Source organism: Sorex fumeus, unplaced genomic scaffold (genome assembly GCF_029834395.1).
Source record: "Sorex fumeus unplaced genomic scaffold, SorFum_2.1 ptg000037l, whole genome shotgun sequence".
Taxonomy (NCBI): domain Eukaryota; kingdom Metazoa; phylum Chordata; class Mammalia; order Eulipotyphla; family Soricidae; genus Sorex; species Sorex fumeus.
The window spans coordinates 59,661,241-59,676,618 of record NW_026606094.1 but is presented as its reverse complement, the minus strand read 5'-3'; positions in this window follow the sequence as shown (position 1 = coordinate 59,676,618).

Here is a 15,378-nt window from a genome sequence, read left to right as displayed (position 1 = left end):
TCTTATGGATTCTAAAAGTCAGAGGACATAAGTTTAATCAAGCCAGTAACTGGTCTCACCTGTGAGATTAAGCAGTCTGCCTGATGGAGCCAGTGCCAGTAATGTTTCTTATGCCAGAAGTAGATTTCTCTGTTGTCTGTTTTGATACTATGTACCAGAAAAAAAATTCACGAATAAAGTTTTTTCTCCTGTGAAAAGTAGCTTCTTGCCATCTTAGAATCTGACTGCCCTCCTTCCAGTGCTGCTACAACAAATTAGTAAGTATTAACATTGTAACAGTAAGCCTGCTTTTTTTGAAAATGTGGTGAAATATCTCTATAAAAGGAAAGCATATTTTGTTATTTATAATTATAATAATTTCTGGTTGGCACTTGCCCATTTTATGGTCTCAACTTATGAAAATTACTTTGGTATAAAAATGATAATTTATATGTACAACTGGTAATATTTCATTGAAAATCCAGATAAAGTTGTCAACTAGGAGACCGTGAACAGGTTTAAGAAACACTTGAAATAGTTTTCTGTTTTAAGTTAGTTTTGAGACGGGAATGTTCCTTGGTTTATAGCAGTTAACACCATTTAGTGCTGGAGCGATAGCACAGCGGGTAGGGCCTTTGCCTTGTACTCAGCCAACTCGGCTGATCCAGGTTCGATTCCTCCACCCCTCTCGGAGAGCCTGGCAAGCTACTGAAGAGTATCTCGCCCACAGGGCAAAGCCTGGCAAGCTACCCGTGACGTGTTCAATATGCCAGACACAGTAACAAGTGTCACAATGGAGATGTTACTGGGCCTTCTCAAGCAAATCGATGAACAATGGGAGGACAGTGACATAATGTAGTGTTGGGCTAGAACTGCAGGTTTTTAATAGGAATGACTTCTTTGAACTGTTGGAAGCTTTGATTTCTTAAGATTCTTGGAGGATGTTGAGTAGTCTGATTTTTCCTCTTCATTTCTTAAAAAGATATCTTTGAACTAGGTGAACCATTTGAACTACAATTAACTGGATAAATATATGAAAAAGAACTGTTAAAAACAAATGACATATATACACATTTTGACTGAAATATTGTGTAAATATTCTTGCTCTAAACTTAAGTTCCCAAACTTGCCCAGGATTGGATAAAATTATTGTATTACCTCAGTAGGAAATAATTCCTAATTATGTGTGTTGGTAAACTTGTATATCTTTTTTTTATCTTCATGGATACATAATAATAAAATACTACATTTAATGGAGATTCTCCTAATTTGATCACATAGACCAAGTAAAACATATAAAATAAGGAAACAAAATAATTTTCAGAAAGTAGGAAGTCCCCTGGGAAAGATTAGAAACTATTTAAGGAAGCTCAGATATTTACTAAAGAAACTGAGTAAAGTTAACCATTCTTTAAGTTTATGGCCTTGATTGCTGAGATGCTAGAAACAAAAGCATAACTGTTACCAAATAACAAGAAAAATGCTAAGACCCTGTTTTAATGATTTGGTAGAAGGTTTTATATTATTTTGCTAATCAAAGTAAATTCTTGGGGAAGCTAGGTTAGTAATTTTGGTCCAGAAAATACTTGTACTCTCTTAAAAACTTAGGTTCATTTTACGGGTTTTTCCAAGCCTGCTTTCTCACTTGAGCATGTATTCCTCTCTTTCCTCTCGTACTTTCCTAAGTAAAGTTTTTTTTTTCTTTTCAATAAAAGCTATCTACAGACACCCCCAAATGTTTTGAGGGGATAGTCATTCCAAGTAAAAAAATACTAATTCTGCCAAACAAAAATGTTTCGACTTTCACAATCCTGTTTTCTTTAGACAACTAAAACTCGATCAGTATAGGAAATTATGGCAATCAAATTAGGCTTTCTCAAGGAAAATGTAAATCTTATTTTTATATCCCACAACCAATTTATGAGTGTTGCTGTATTTTTGTCTCCTTGTCAACGTGGTATTATAAGACATTGGTTGGTCACTTGATTGCTTGGTTGGTTGCTTGGTTTAAGCAGCTATGTCAATCTTTTTTTGTGACTTTAATGCACAACAGTAATGATGATGTATTAGGTCTGACGACGCCTCAGGCCCATTCTGTGTGTCTTTAAAGAGTCAATAACTTCCTCAGTTTCACAAGTGATGCTCTATAGGTGATAACTTCCTGGTTAATCTAATCATCTCCTCCTCCTTCCTCCTTCCTTCTTCCTCCTAGAGAGATCATGGGTATTTAATGACACATCATTGTTTATGATTCATGTCTTTCCAAAACGAATTTGAGATGACTAAAATTTTGTTATTTCACTTTTAGTGCTGAGAATTGTCGTTTGCTAATACATGTTTATTAAGGACAATTCCTAGGAGTAAAGTACTAAAATGCCCATTTGTTAGGAAAATTTAAAAATCCATGAGTTGACCCCTCCTGTGATCTACAATGGAGTTAAGATATTTAATACTTAGATAATTTAGGGCTGGAGTGATAGCACAGCGAGTAGGGCGTTTGCCTTGCACGCGGCCGACTGGGCAGACTTGAGTTCGATTCCTCCGCCCCTCTCAGAGAACCTGGCAAGCTACCGAGAGTATCTCGCCTGCACGACAAAGCCTGGCAAGCTACCCGTGACGTATTCAATATGCCAGACACAGTAACAACAAGTCTCACAGTGGAGATGTTACTGGGCCCACTTGAGCAAATAGATGAACAAAACAACGGGAGGACACTGCTAGATAATGCTAATGCACAACATACCCGATGAATAGTAATATGGCATTTTCCCTATATTATTTCATATCCTATGTTGAAGTTTGCACTCAAATTTTTGCTATTTAAAATTTTTTAATTCTGAAAGTTATGTATTGTGAAAACATTTGTCAAATGTATGTTTTGTGAAGATTTTCTGAGTTAGTAATTTATCTTTTAATTTTGTTTAACAATGTATTTCAAAGAGTAATTTTGATGATATTTTAATCAAAGTTACTCTTTTGTCTAAGAAAATGTTGCTTAAATTACTATCACAACAGTGCTAGTATATATTTTCTTTCTGAAGTTTAATAGTTTCGGGGTTATTTATGTTTAGGTCTACCTTCCATCTATGACTTAAGTTTATGTATAGTATAAGATATGAGTTGAGGTTTTTTGTTTGTGTGCGTACTAATGCTCAATTATTTCTGTACCATAATTTTATTCTGTGTGCCACCCCCAGTAACTTTTTCACCTTTATTTGAGTGTCAGTTGATCATATATACATTTAATTCTGGATATATTCTCTGTGAACCTATGCATATTTTTTACAAATAACATTTTATTTTGTGTCTCAAATGAGAGTAATTCTGTAGCTTAATTTGTTGAGAATTGACATCTTAACTTTGAATCAGCTAATCCATGAATATTACATGGTTTCTTTATGGTCACAGTTCTTTATGGTCTTTTTGAATGATATTTTGTATATTAAATTTTATTAGTGTTTCATGCTTTTAATGTAATTACAAATGACATTTAATTTTAAATTTCTACTGTGCATTGCTTAAATATGAAAGAAAGAAATAAAGTATTTATAATAAACTTGTACTCTGATCTTGCTAAATACAAATATTATGATTGTTTTACATAGATCATTATAACATCTGTTAATAAAGACAAGTTTAAAACTTCGTTTTTAATATTTATACCTTACCTCTCATTTCTGTTTATAATGAAGAAATACTTAGTTTTGCCAAGTAAGCAATCTCTAGATCCTCAAAAAGTTGGACAAGGGTGTGCCCCGACTCTTTCTGTGCCCTGTTTTTCCATAGCTGTCATCTGTTATTATGTTCTTTAACTTTTCCAGATTGTAATCTACTTCTCTTTCTCCTAAATCAGAGCTTTGTACTCACATATTGCTTCTAAACTTTTGTATTATTTTTTCCTCATCACTATACAATATTAAACTATTAATACTCATTTTAAATGCATTGACAGAAGATAGTAAATTTGACATTAATATCATCTATATGCAATTTCAGTGACACACAACTAATAATTTTTATTATGTTGATATGATGAATTACAGCTGGTGATTTTCCAATGTTGGATAAATTTTAAATTCCTGACATTAATTCCAAGTAATCTTGATTCATTTTTCTTTTTGTATTTTGGCCATTAGAACCATTATTAGAAACCTTGGGTTGGGGGTTGGGGGACAGCCATATAGTGCCAGGGATTGACTCTAATCCTCCCACATGCAAGCATAAACTCTATTCCTTTGAGCCCTATATTCCATCTTCCACAACTTGTCATGTAGGATAGTAATCACTAACTTTATGAAATATTTTGTCGTGTAAAATAGTCATGGCTTCATAAAATAAATTGTAAGGTATTCCCTCTTGTCCTATATCCTGAGAGTTATGTAAAATTGACATTACTTGTCACCAGTTGTAGAATAGACAGATAATATGACATCAATGTCCTTTATAGATAGAATTAGGTTATTTCTCTTTGATAAAAGCTTTGATAATGTCTTTCAAGAAAATTGTTTTATCTGTGTCAGGGATTTTTAACCATAAAACCATTTGGACATGGTAGTTCTTTTTTGTGAGAGTATCTTGTGCATTTTAGGATGTATCACAGTATTTTAGGCCTCTGTTCACCTGATGTCCAAGACCAAAACTCCCCTCTTCAGTTTTGACAAGCAAAGATATCTTTATACATTTTGCCAAATATTCCCTCTGGGTTGGAAAACACTGATATGTTACCAAACTCATTGATAAAAATTTTACCATAAAATTCCATATTTTGGTAGGATCATTTCCTCTTTTGTCCTTGATACTGATAATTTGTCTTTTTTCTTTGATGTAGTTGACTATATTAATTAAATTTATTGATCTTTGTAAAGACCTGCCTTGTTATTTTCTGTGTTCCTATTTTCTGTGGTTTTGTTTGGCTTTAAATATGTACCCCCCCACACACACACATATATGTGTGTGTATATATATATATATATAGAGAGAGAGAGAGAGAATGAGAATGAGCGAGAGAACAAGCTTCACCAGTGGTACTCTGGGAATGATTCCCACTGATACTCAGACCAAGTGGGTGTCAGCCATGTTTCTCAGGCTGATATTTCTAGGAACCCCGAAGACCAGTATATTGATCCTGTGGACCACTATGCACTGGTACTGGGGGAGCCACATGGTACCAGGGATGGAACTCAAGACGTGATGTGTGCCGCCAGGCATGTGCTACAGTCTTATGAGCTATCTCCCCAACCCTCTCTTTTAAGTTTTATTTATTTATGTTCATTACTATTTCTTTTCTTCTCCTAGATTTAAGTTTAATTTGCTCTTGCTTTTTAGTTACTGAGGTGGAGCTGTGAATTATGGACTTGAAATCTTTTTCTTAAAATATAATCATTCAGTGCTATAAAATTGCCTCTAAGTATACTTCAGTTGTATTTGGAAGTTTAGAGATGCTTTGTGTTCATTTTTATTCAATTCAAAGCATAGTTAAATTTCTATTCTTCCTTTGATCTGTGGGTTATTTAGATGTGTGCTCAATTTCTAGAAGTTACATGCTTTTTATTACATTGCAGTTGACTTCTAGTTCAATCTGTGTTGATTAGAAAGCATACTTTGTATACCTTTCCTTTTGTTGTTGTTTGAAGGGCTCCATGCCCAGTGATTCTCAGGGGTTATTCCTGGCTCTGCACTCAGAAATTGCTCTTGATGGTGCTCAGAGGACCATATGGGCTGCTGGAGATTGAATGAGCCAGTGTCAGCCATGTGGGAATTGACAAGTGCCCTGCCCATTTGTGCTGTTGCCCTGGCAACTACTTCATTTTTTTTTTAAAAAAACTGTAACATATAGCAGTATATTTTAAGTGTGTCGTCTTAAATATATATTTCATAAATAGTGTTACAAAACTGTATTTGTATGTCTCTTTTAAACTTGTTGTGCTTTTTATTTTTATACATTTTATAGCCACTATAGTAAATTGTTCTTAGTTGAGTATGTCTTACAGTGGTTAAGAGCAAAATAATCACTGTATCACTGTCATCTCATTGTTCATCGATTTGCCCAAGTGGGTGCCAGTAACATCTCCATTCATCCCAGCCCTGAGATTTTAGCAGCCTCTCCCTACTCATCCTTCCCCAACGGTGCCTTATTGGAGGCTCTTTCAGGGTCAGGGGAATGAGACCCGTTATTGTTACCATTTTTGGCATATCGAATATGCCATGGGGAGCTTGCCAGGCTCTTGATATGGGCAGGATACTCTCGATAGTTTGCCGGACTCTTCGAGAGGAATGGAGAATGTGTATAAGAGAATACAAGCAAGTATGTTAAAACCAAACACATGTTTGCTGCTTTAGGTACATCAGTGGGCTAAACAAGAGCAAAATAATAATTTACTTTTAATATTCATTTTTTCAATTAAAGCATTTGTTAAAATTTTGTTTTCAAAGAGTTGTTCACAGTAATTGATTACATTCAGTATTTCAACATCTATTCCTCCACCATTACACCTTTCCACCACCATTATTTTGAATTATCCCACTATTAACAACGCCCACCCCAAAGGCAAATGCTAAATTATTTTGTATCACTTGTTATGAATAATTGACTAAAAATGATTCAGAAAGGTTTCCTTAGAGGAAAGTGTGTGAAAATTGTTGTATCTCATATTGGAACCAATAAGCCCATGTATTAGAGATCATTAACATGTTCTTAGAGTTTGAATCTTGTGTCTAGATAGACACATACACATATGTATATGTGTGTGTGAGTGTGTACATAAAGTTCATGTATACATATTTTTTATCAAAATTGATTGCTTTCTACCTTACACCCCATCAAATGTATTGTACTACTCTATATCTGTCAATTCAAGTTTCTTCAGTCTGGTAATATACTTCTGTCAGAATTAATTTGATATTCTTCGTGGTATTTCTGCTGCCATTGAGTTCTCTGTTCTCATTGTCTACAAGTCTTTATTTCACTTTCAGTTTTGAAGAATATTTTCACTTGGTATAGAATTCTGGGTTGACTGCCTTATTCCCTACCTGCCACTTCTGAGATTTAATTATACCATTTAATTATACTTTAACTACACCATTTCATGACTGTAAAATATGTGACAGCTGGGAGTTGGAAGGACTAAAATAAGTGATGAGTAGGTGAAGCAATGAAGATCAGGACAAGGAAACTTATTTATAAAACTAATAGAGAATATGTATCAAGTGTTTTGGGGTGTCAGAACCCTATATATGTATATAATTATTATTACATAATTATGATGACCTGTTTTCTATTAAATAAGAAATTTTAGATAAATACACTAATAATGAAGGTATATAAAGCTGGAGGATAAGGGTGGGGACAGCTAGATATGGAATTCTATGTACTATCTCATGTAAATCTAAGAATAAAGTGAATTGATTCTTTTAAAAAAAACTGTGGTTTTGGGTAAGAAATCTGATGTAATTCTTTTCTGTATTTCATGTCCATCAGAACTGGGCTTATTAGCAGTTTACAGGTGCCTGAGATAGGTTTTATCCTGGTGGAACCACAGTGTTTACTGGTGTGAGGAGAATGCATCACAGCCCTGTGTCTGAGTTACACTCTCAGAACAGTCACATCCTCTGGGGTTCGTGTGGTTTATACGAGGTAGCTACTTTCATTTACCAAGAAATTAAGTGAGGTAGAATTAGCAGAGACTTGCCTATGAGGAGGCAGAGGAAATTTCAAATGATATCCACAGTCACGTAATAATATGCTGGAGATATTACCAGGTCTAGGTTTCTGTTACAGTAGTATCACACATCCTACCATAACCACACTTGTCTGAAATCAGTACATAGAAAACAGCTTTTAAGGAATTCACTAATTAGTCCCTTCTGCTTAAGAATAATTGTGGGGAAAGATAACGCTTTATTGTAGTGAGATCTCCCTTTGAGTTTCTATTTGAATTGACCCTTACTGTTTCACAAAGTAAAATGTATGCAAGAGGTGAAACAGAGAAAGGGGTATTGGAATACCCCTGTCATGGCTAATGGAATAATTTTGTAACGGACTGGCTATGTGATTCTGGTCACTGACTAATGTTATGTGGCAAAGGCTAGTTTGAGCCTCAGCTGTGCTCAATTTCAATTCAAATGCTTTCAGGCACATATAATTGTGTGTAGAGGCCCCAACAACTCTCTGGAAGGGAATGATCCTAAGGGGGAAGAGTAGTGCAGAGGTTTGATCAAGTGGTCAGCATGGGTGAGTGGAAGGAAGAATGATTTTTAGTGGCCCTTTTGCAATCTTGTGTTTGCCTGCAGGCTGTGCTGATGAAGCACCGTGCAGTTGCTTGCTCTTCTTTACAAATGTCATTCCTTTGGTCTTCTAAAAAATTCATCCTCAGGAATGAGTGAAAAATCTGGATGCAGTATCATTTAAACAAATTATTACAAAGGAAAAGCCCAGGTTTAAATAGATAATCCTCTGATAAAAATCAGAAAATTATAATAAAAGAACCTATTCAGCAAGCCCAGGAATATGTAGGTTTCTTGAAGACATAATCTTTAAATCCATATACATTGGGAAATAATTGTGCCCTTGAGATTTCTGGGGAACAGAACCTGCTCTTCTCAGAAAATCTCTCAGCAACAGGTGTTTTTTACTCATGAGGACATCAAAAGGTCAAAGCATGAAATTTTCCCTAATGCAGATTAGCAGCTGATCATACACAAAGAACTGAAATGGTGATGGTGTCATGAACAAACACCCTTTGGCACCTGTTTTTTGCCATCTTGGTTTGTTTTTCTTCCCACAGTATTTTACACCTCCTAATTTAATTTGTAACTGGCCTCCTGCCTCCCAGCTGTTCTCTCTGCATACATAGAGTGCATGCGCAGACAGATTCCAGTTGGGTTATATGAGCTTAACACAGGGCAGTGATTGAGCCAGGAACGTTGATCAGATCATACGTAGGTCTTGGGGCTCAGTGGCTGTGCTCTGGTAACTTGAGCCCTGGAGTCTGATAGGGAGGCTGCAAAGTCCAGAAACTCAGAAAGGTGATACATTTAGAACAGGGCTTTTCAGAGGTTTAAAGAGACTTTGGGTCACAGAGTGGCCCATACAGGAACTTTGCAAAAGTGAACTTCGGTGAGAGAAGTCCCTGTGATATACTCTTGAGTCAAACTATTTTGTTAGCATTTCTGGAACAGATGGGCAGATCTTGGAAACCATCTGACACCAAGCTAGAAGTCTGGAAAATTGGGATGGTTGACTTTGATCCTGCATTGTCACAAAATGCCAAAGAGATTTGAGTAGATAGAGAATATGCATCTTCCGTTGGGTTGCAGATAATATAAATTCTATCCAACCCCGTGACTGTTTCCCTATGATAGGAAATTAGGTCCAAGACCACCTGTAGAGTTGAGTGGAAAGAATGATAGGAATTTGAAAATCTCATGAGTGACACAGTCTTTTTCAGTAGCAGAATTTCTGTACATTGGTTTGTTTCTGAAGTCATCACTGTAAATCCACTGTTACTGCTGTAACTTGCCAAGGTAAGTGAAGGATGTTAGCAATAACATGGTACATTAAACAGGCCATAAATTTATCTCAGGGGCTGAAATGGTACTTTGAGTATAAAGGCAAAAGGCTCTGGCTGTGTCCTAAATCAGAAATACGGAAATCATTTTAGGATACAGAGAAACAAGTATAGCAATTTAATAATGAGTTCTAGGAAATAATGAGCTCTTTTATACCTCACATAACAAAATAAACCTAAAATGCATTTAAAATCCCATATTTTAAGAAATGTTAAAAGCATCAAGAAGAAAATATTGAGAGAATTCCAGTTCTTGGAAATACTTAGGAAAGCATGTAATAACCAAAAGCTATTAAATAACCAAAAGACCAACACACAAAGATCCACTAAAAATAAATTTGAAAATAGGCATTTTATGTCTCTTTAGTGCTTATAGAGACATTACATAGATTGAATTACAGTACATACTAATGATGGTTTAATTTTGTTACTTCTACAAAGACCCCATCCCAAATAAGGTTGCATTTTGAGGTTCTTGAGGTCAATATTATGTGAAACTAGGTGACATATAATTTTAGTCATAATCTTATGTTAACTCAGCAGAATTTAGCAATAGTTTTCTCCTCAACAGAATTCTATTTTCTGAGAATTTAACTGGATGAATTAAAGACATAGACACAAGTAATGCTTAAATCTTATAATGTAGAAAAGATTGAGTGCTGTGCTTCTCACAGCCATCCCAAATATAAGAGGAGTAACTTGTGGAATAATAAGAAAGGAAATTTAACAGTAGAAAGAACATAAGCATTGAATGTAGATATTCTTACTGTCAAATTCTACCTAGCATATGCAAGTCCCTGAGTTTGATCCCTGTACCACTGGATCATGTGTGGCTCAGTCATGTATGGCTCCTGGACACCATTAGTTGTGGCTTATTTTTTGATAAAGGTCATTTAAATGTATTTTTAAAACAAAAATTGTTTTGCTTTTGTGGCCACAACTGGTGTTGTTTGGGACTTACTCTTAGCTCAGCACTCAAGGATCACTACTCTTGGGGCTTGGCAACCATAGGTGGTGCCAGGGATCAAACCGAGGTTGGCCACATGCAAGGCAAGTATCTTACCTTCTGTACTATAGATCTAGCCCCTATTTTTTACCTTTTATTTTTTTTTAAAACACCGATTGAGGTTCTGTGAGTTACAGTACTGCTAATGATGGTTTCCTGTCCACATTACTCCAACACACACTCTTCACCAGTGTGTTGAACTGGTGAAGAGCATCACTCTTCACCCCTATCCATTTCCCTTCCGCAAGGAACCAGTATACCCCTCCTTTTCAGCAATGCCTCTGACTCAGTTTGGTGGATTAGTTCTCCAGTTGTGTTGCCTTCAGCCCTTTGTTGCTATTTTTCTGTGTATCAAAGTTCCACATATGAGATTTTTTAAATAATGTAGGGGTACTACTTTTTATTCAGCCATTGACTAAACTGATTGAATTGCACATGAACTCCACATTACTTTTTTTATTCAGAATGTTTATTATTATTTTCCCCTTTTTATTGATTCACCATGAGATACAGTTCCAAAGCTTTCATGTTTGAACTTCAGTCATACAATCATCAAACACCCATCCTTCACTAGTGCACATTTTCCACCACCAAAATCCCCTGTATTCCCCCCTATCGCCACCTGTTCCAACCCTTCCCCTGCTTGTGTGTCAGACAATTTTCTCCCATACTCTCTTTAGTTCGGTTTCATTCAATATTTTGACATGAGCCCCACTACCACTCAAAACTGCCGAAAAGGCAGTGCTAGATGATTTGTTTTGTATTGCTTGTTTTGGATAGAATATAATGTCCAGGAAATTCTGTGTCATTTCTCTACTGGGAGCTTTAGTTTATAGTCTCTGGATCTTGGCTGTTGATGAGATTACATGGCGCCAGGGGCAGTTTGTGGGTATGACTGTCAAACTACTGAAATGGGACCTGGTGGGGAGGAGACCCAGTCCCAATCCAAGTGGACTTGGAGAGAGAGATCATTCTCTATCCCTTTCCTTCTGACTGACTTCACCCAGATGACATCATCTAGTTCCATCTGTGTCTTGACAGATTGCATCTTTTTTTTGGTCTTTAGAACTGCATAGTATTCCATTGTGTATATGGAATGGTTCAAAACTTCTTGAACTAGTCATTTGTAGTTGAGCATTTGGGTTGTTTACATATCTTGACTGTTGAACTGAGCACTGTGATGAACATAGATGTACATGTGTCCTTTTGAATTAACAGTTTTGTATTTTGTGAGTAGATGCCAGGAAAGTATATGGGAATTCTATTTTTTTGAGATATCAGCATATTTCCATTCATAGAGGCTGAACCAGAGAACACTCCATAAAGGGTTACATTAAGCATAAAGGTAGCAAATGTATGGATCCTGCATTTTGACTTAGCTCAGTGGCAACTTCATACTTTTTGTCACTTGTGTTTCACTGTCGCGTGGCTGCGCGACATCTTATTATGACATCTAATTATCTCATTCCTACTTTGGACAAACTGGCAGGCTACCGAATGTAACCTGCCCACACGGCAGAGTCTGGCAAACTCCCCGTGGCGTACCCAATATGCCAAATACCAATAATAATTATGGGTCTCATTCTCCTAAAGAGCCTTGAATATAGCACTTTCTTAAAAATCTCAGGGCTAGGATGAAGGAGACGTTACTGGGGCCTGCTCAAGGCAATCGACGAATAACAGGATGGTCGTGATTCGTGTTTCACTGTGAAAGGGAATCATAATTTCTTTATCCAGCCTTCTGTCAATAAATCTGGTTTTGTTTTTCCCAATATTTGCTTTAAGTCCCTTTTTCCACTTGAGATTCAGGAGCTTAGACTTTGAAATCAGGTGGCTTATTGTGGAGTCTAGTTTTGGCTATTACCCATTTCAGGCAATAAGACTTTAACCTGGGGCCTAACTGTTTCCTTATGTATGCAATAGACTTGAAGTGAATCATATCAACAGTATGAGACTACTGCAAAAATGTAATCTGTCTTATAGGTAAAGGGCCTGAAACATTGCCCTGGCCCAAAAGAATTACCATGGAAGTGTTTGTCATTACTATGACCAACATACTACTATGTGCCGAACACAATAGATTTTGCCAGTTTTCTAAACTTGGTTTTTACAATATGTAGGACTAATAGTAACAGAGAAAAGGAACATAGAAGAGGAAGGTGTTGTTAAATTCCAATAGTGACTTTTGATGGGGAGGAAATTGCTCTCTAGATGACTGGAAATGCAGCATGCCAGGCATCAGACCTGGGCATCTGGAAGCATAAAGGACAGTTCGGGAGTTTGTGTTTCAGAAAAGTATATCAGGAATTCTGTTCCCTGTGTTCCAGATGATGTTTTGCAAATGGCTGTCCCATGGGTGAATATTTAGATTGTAAAGGCTAGTAACTGAGAGAAATTGGTCAAAGACTGGTTTCTTAAAAGGTAAATAGTTTGGCTTTTAAGAAGCCAATCCAGAAGAGAAAAATTTCTTTATATTCTCTCACACATTTATTGAGCCATTATTCATGTCTGTTTTCAGGACCTGGTCCTTGCTTATGTTTCACATTTATATGTCATGAGGTCAGTGAATTTGATTTCCAGTTTTTTTCTGCTGTTCTTCAAATCCTGCATATGTTTTCTTAGCACATGATTAGTCATTAGTAATGCTTTTCAGAGGTACCAAGGTGAGAAGAATGTGCTAATGCTGCTTCCGGATTGTTATTCTGTAAAACTTGGTGACATAAAAGAAAACCACAGACATCATTGCTCTTTCAGTTCTCAGCTCATCACTTGCCAAACAGATATGTTGTAACAGTCATCTAACTTGCAGGATTATTAGTGGCTCATTTACAACATTGGAATGACAATAAAATACTTTAGTTTCGCAGTTATTTTAATGACTAAAGATAATATTCATAAAGAAGAGCCACATGACAAATGTGCAATGAATGGTAAATCTTTTTCCTCAAAGCTGGTTTTCTCAGGAGGTTTTCTTCTAGTTGTCTGATGCCCTCTCCTGGACAGTCCAGAACCTGAATAAGCAAAGACCAGTTCATTTGTTTGAAAACAAAGAGCATGTGGTTTCCAGAGACTGGACTAAGGAAAATATGAATCAAAACCAGATGATCAGTGGAGCCAAGAAGATCACTCCTTCCACACAGGAGGAATGGGTGGAAGTCAGAGAAATGATGTTAAGGGTAGAAGAACCCAGAAGAATTTTCTGGGTTATGAAATAATTTGATACATAATTCTTCTGGTATTCACATGCCCAGAATTTAAATATGTTTTCTTAGTTAATCTTTGCTAAATTTATGTTGGACTTAAAAGTAAATCTTCATAAACAGTACCAGAACACCATGAACAAAGGAACAAAATTTAGGTCAATTTAGCTTTATCAAGATTAAAAATGTGACTCAGGGATGGGAATCTATCAAGAAAGCAAAAAGAACACAAATATTTTCACATATATGTAATAAAATACCTACACACTATATGATTTTATAATTTACTAGTATGTAAATTATGCACTAGTATGTATTCTCTAATTTTAAAATGGGCAAAAGATCTGAATAGACATTCCTCTAAAAAAAATAGAAAAGACCGTTGTAGTGGCTGGAGGGATAGTACAGTGGTAAGGCAATTGCTTTGCAGACAGCCAACCTGGGTTTGATCCCCGACATTACATATGGTCCCCCTAACACTGCCAGGAATAATTCCTGAGTGCAGCCAGAAGGAACCCCTGAGAACCGTCCCCAGCCCCGCAAAAAGGAAGACAATTGCAGTTGAGAAGAGGCTCAGCACCATTGTTATTTGGTAGTTATAAATCAAAACTACAATAAAATATAAAAATATCACTTCATATTCACTACAATGGTTTTAATAAAAATGCAATAACTTGAGGAAGTTAAAACTTTTTATGCTGTACAGCTTAGCAGTTTCTCAAAATGTTAAGAGTTACCATACAACCTCTCAATTTCATTCCTAATTATATGCCTGAGAAAAATTAAAGGTATCTGCACTAAACCATAGGCACAAATGTCAACAGCAGCACCATTCAAAAAGACAAAATTGGAAAAGGTACAAATTCCCGTCAACTAGTAAAATAATAAAATGTGGTATATTAAAACTGAAATTTATTTGGCAGTGACAAAGAATATTGTTGCTAACATGAATTCGGAAACTCCTCGAAGAAATGCTAAATGATAGCAGGTAGGGAAATCTAGAGAGTATATTAGTTGTTACCAGAGGCTTGGATATATAAGGGAAGTGTGCAGTGGGGTTTGGGGGTTGTGGGTGGGAGGTGTCTTTTGAGCTGTGCTCAGGCCAACCCGGTTTGCATGCTGTCTATCACCTGGTCCATCCCAGTGGTGCTCAAGTCTTCAGCGCCATATTCTGATTGTGTTTGAGGGTCTCCAGAGCTGTCCACGGAATGCTGTGGTAACAGTGTGGTGCTGAGGGTTGTAATTGGGTTGGCTGCATGCAAGACAAACACTACTTAACCCCTGTGCTATCTCTCCAGCCCCAGAGAAGTGCACTTTGAGAGTAATGAAAATACTCTGGAATTAGGTATCTAAGGGTGGTGTTGTTTTGATGCTGTGAATATATTAAGTAACACTAAACTGTTATGTCTAAATATATGTATTTTATGGTATGTGAATAATATACTGTCGATGCTGTTAATTTTTTTTAATTATGTTACTCTCTATCAACTAGGTAAAGTAGTGAGGTTTGCTGAGTTGCACTGTCAACTCCCAAACCTGGATACTGGAGACTAATCCTATACACTCTGTTCTCCCTAAGTGAGAGAAAAATCACTGAATTTCTGTCAGGGACCCATGGTCATGGTCT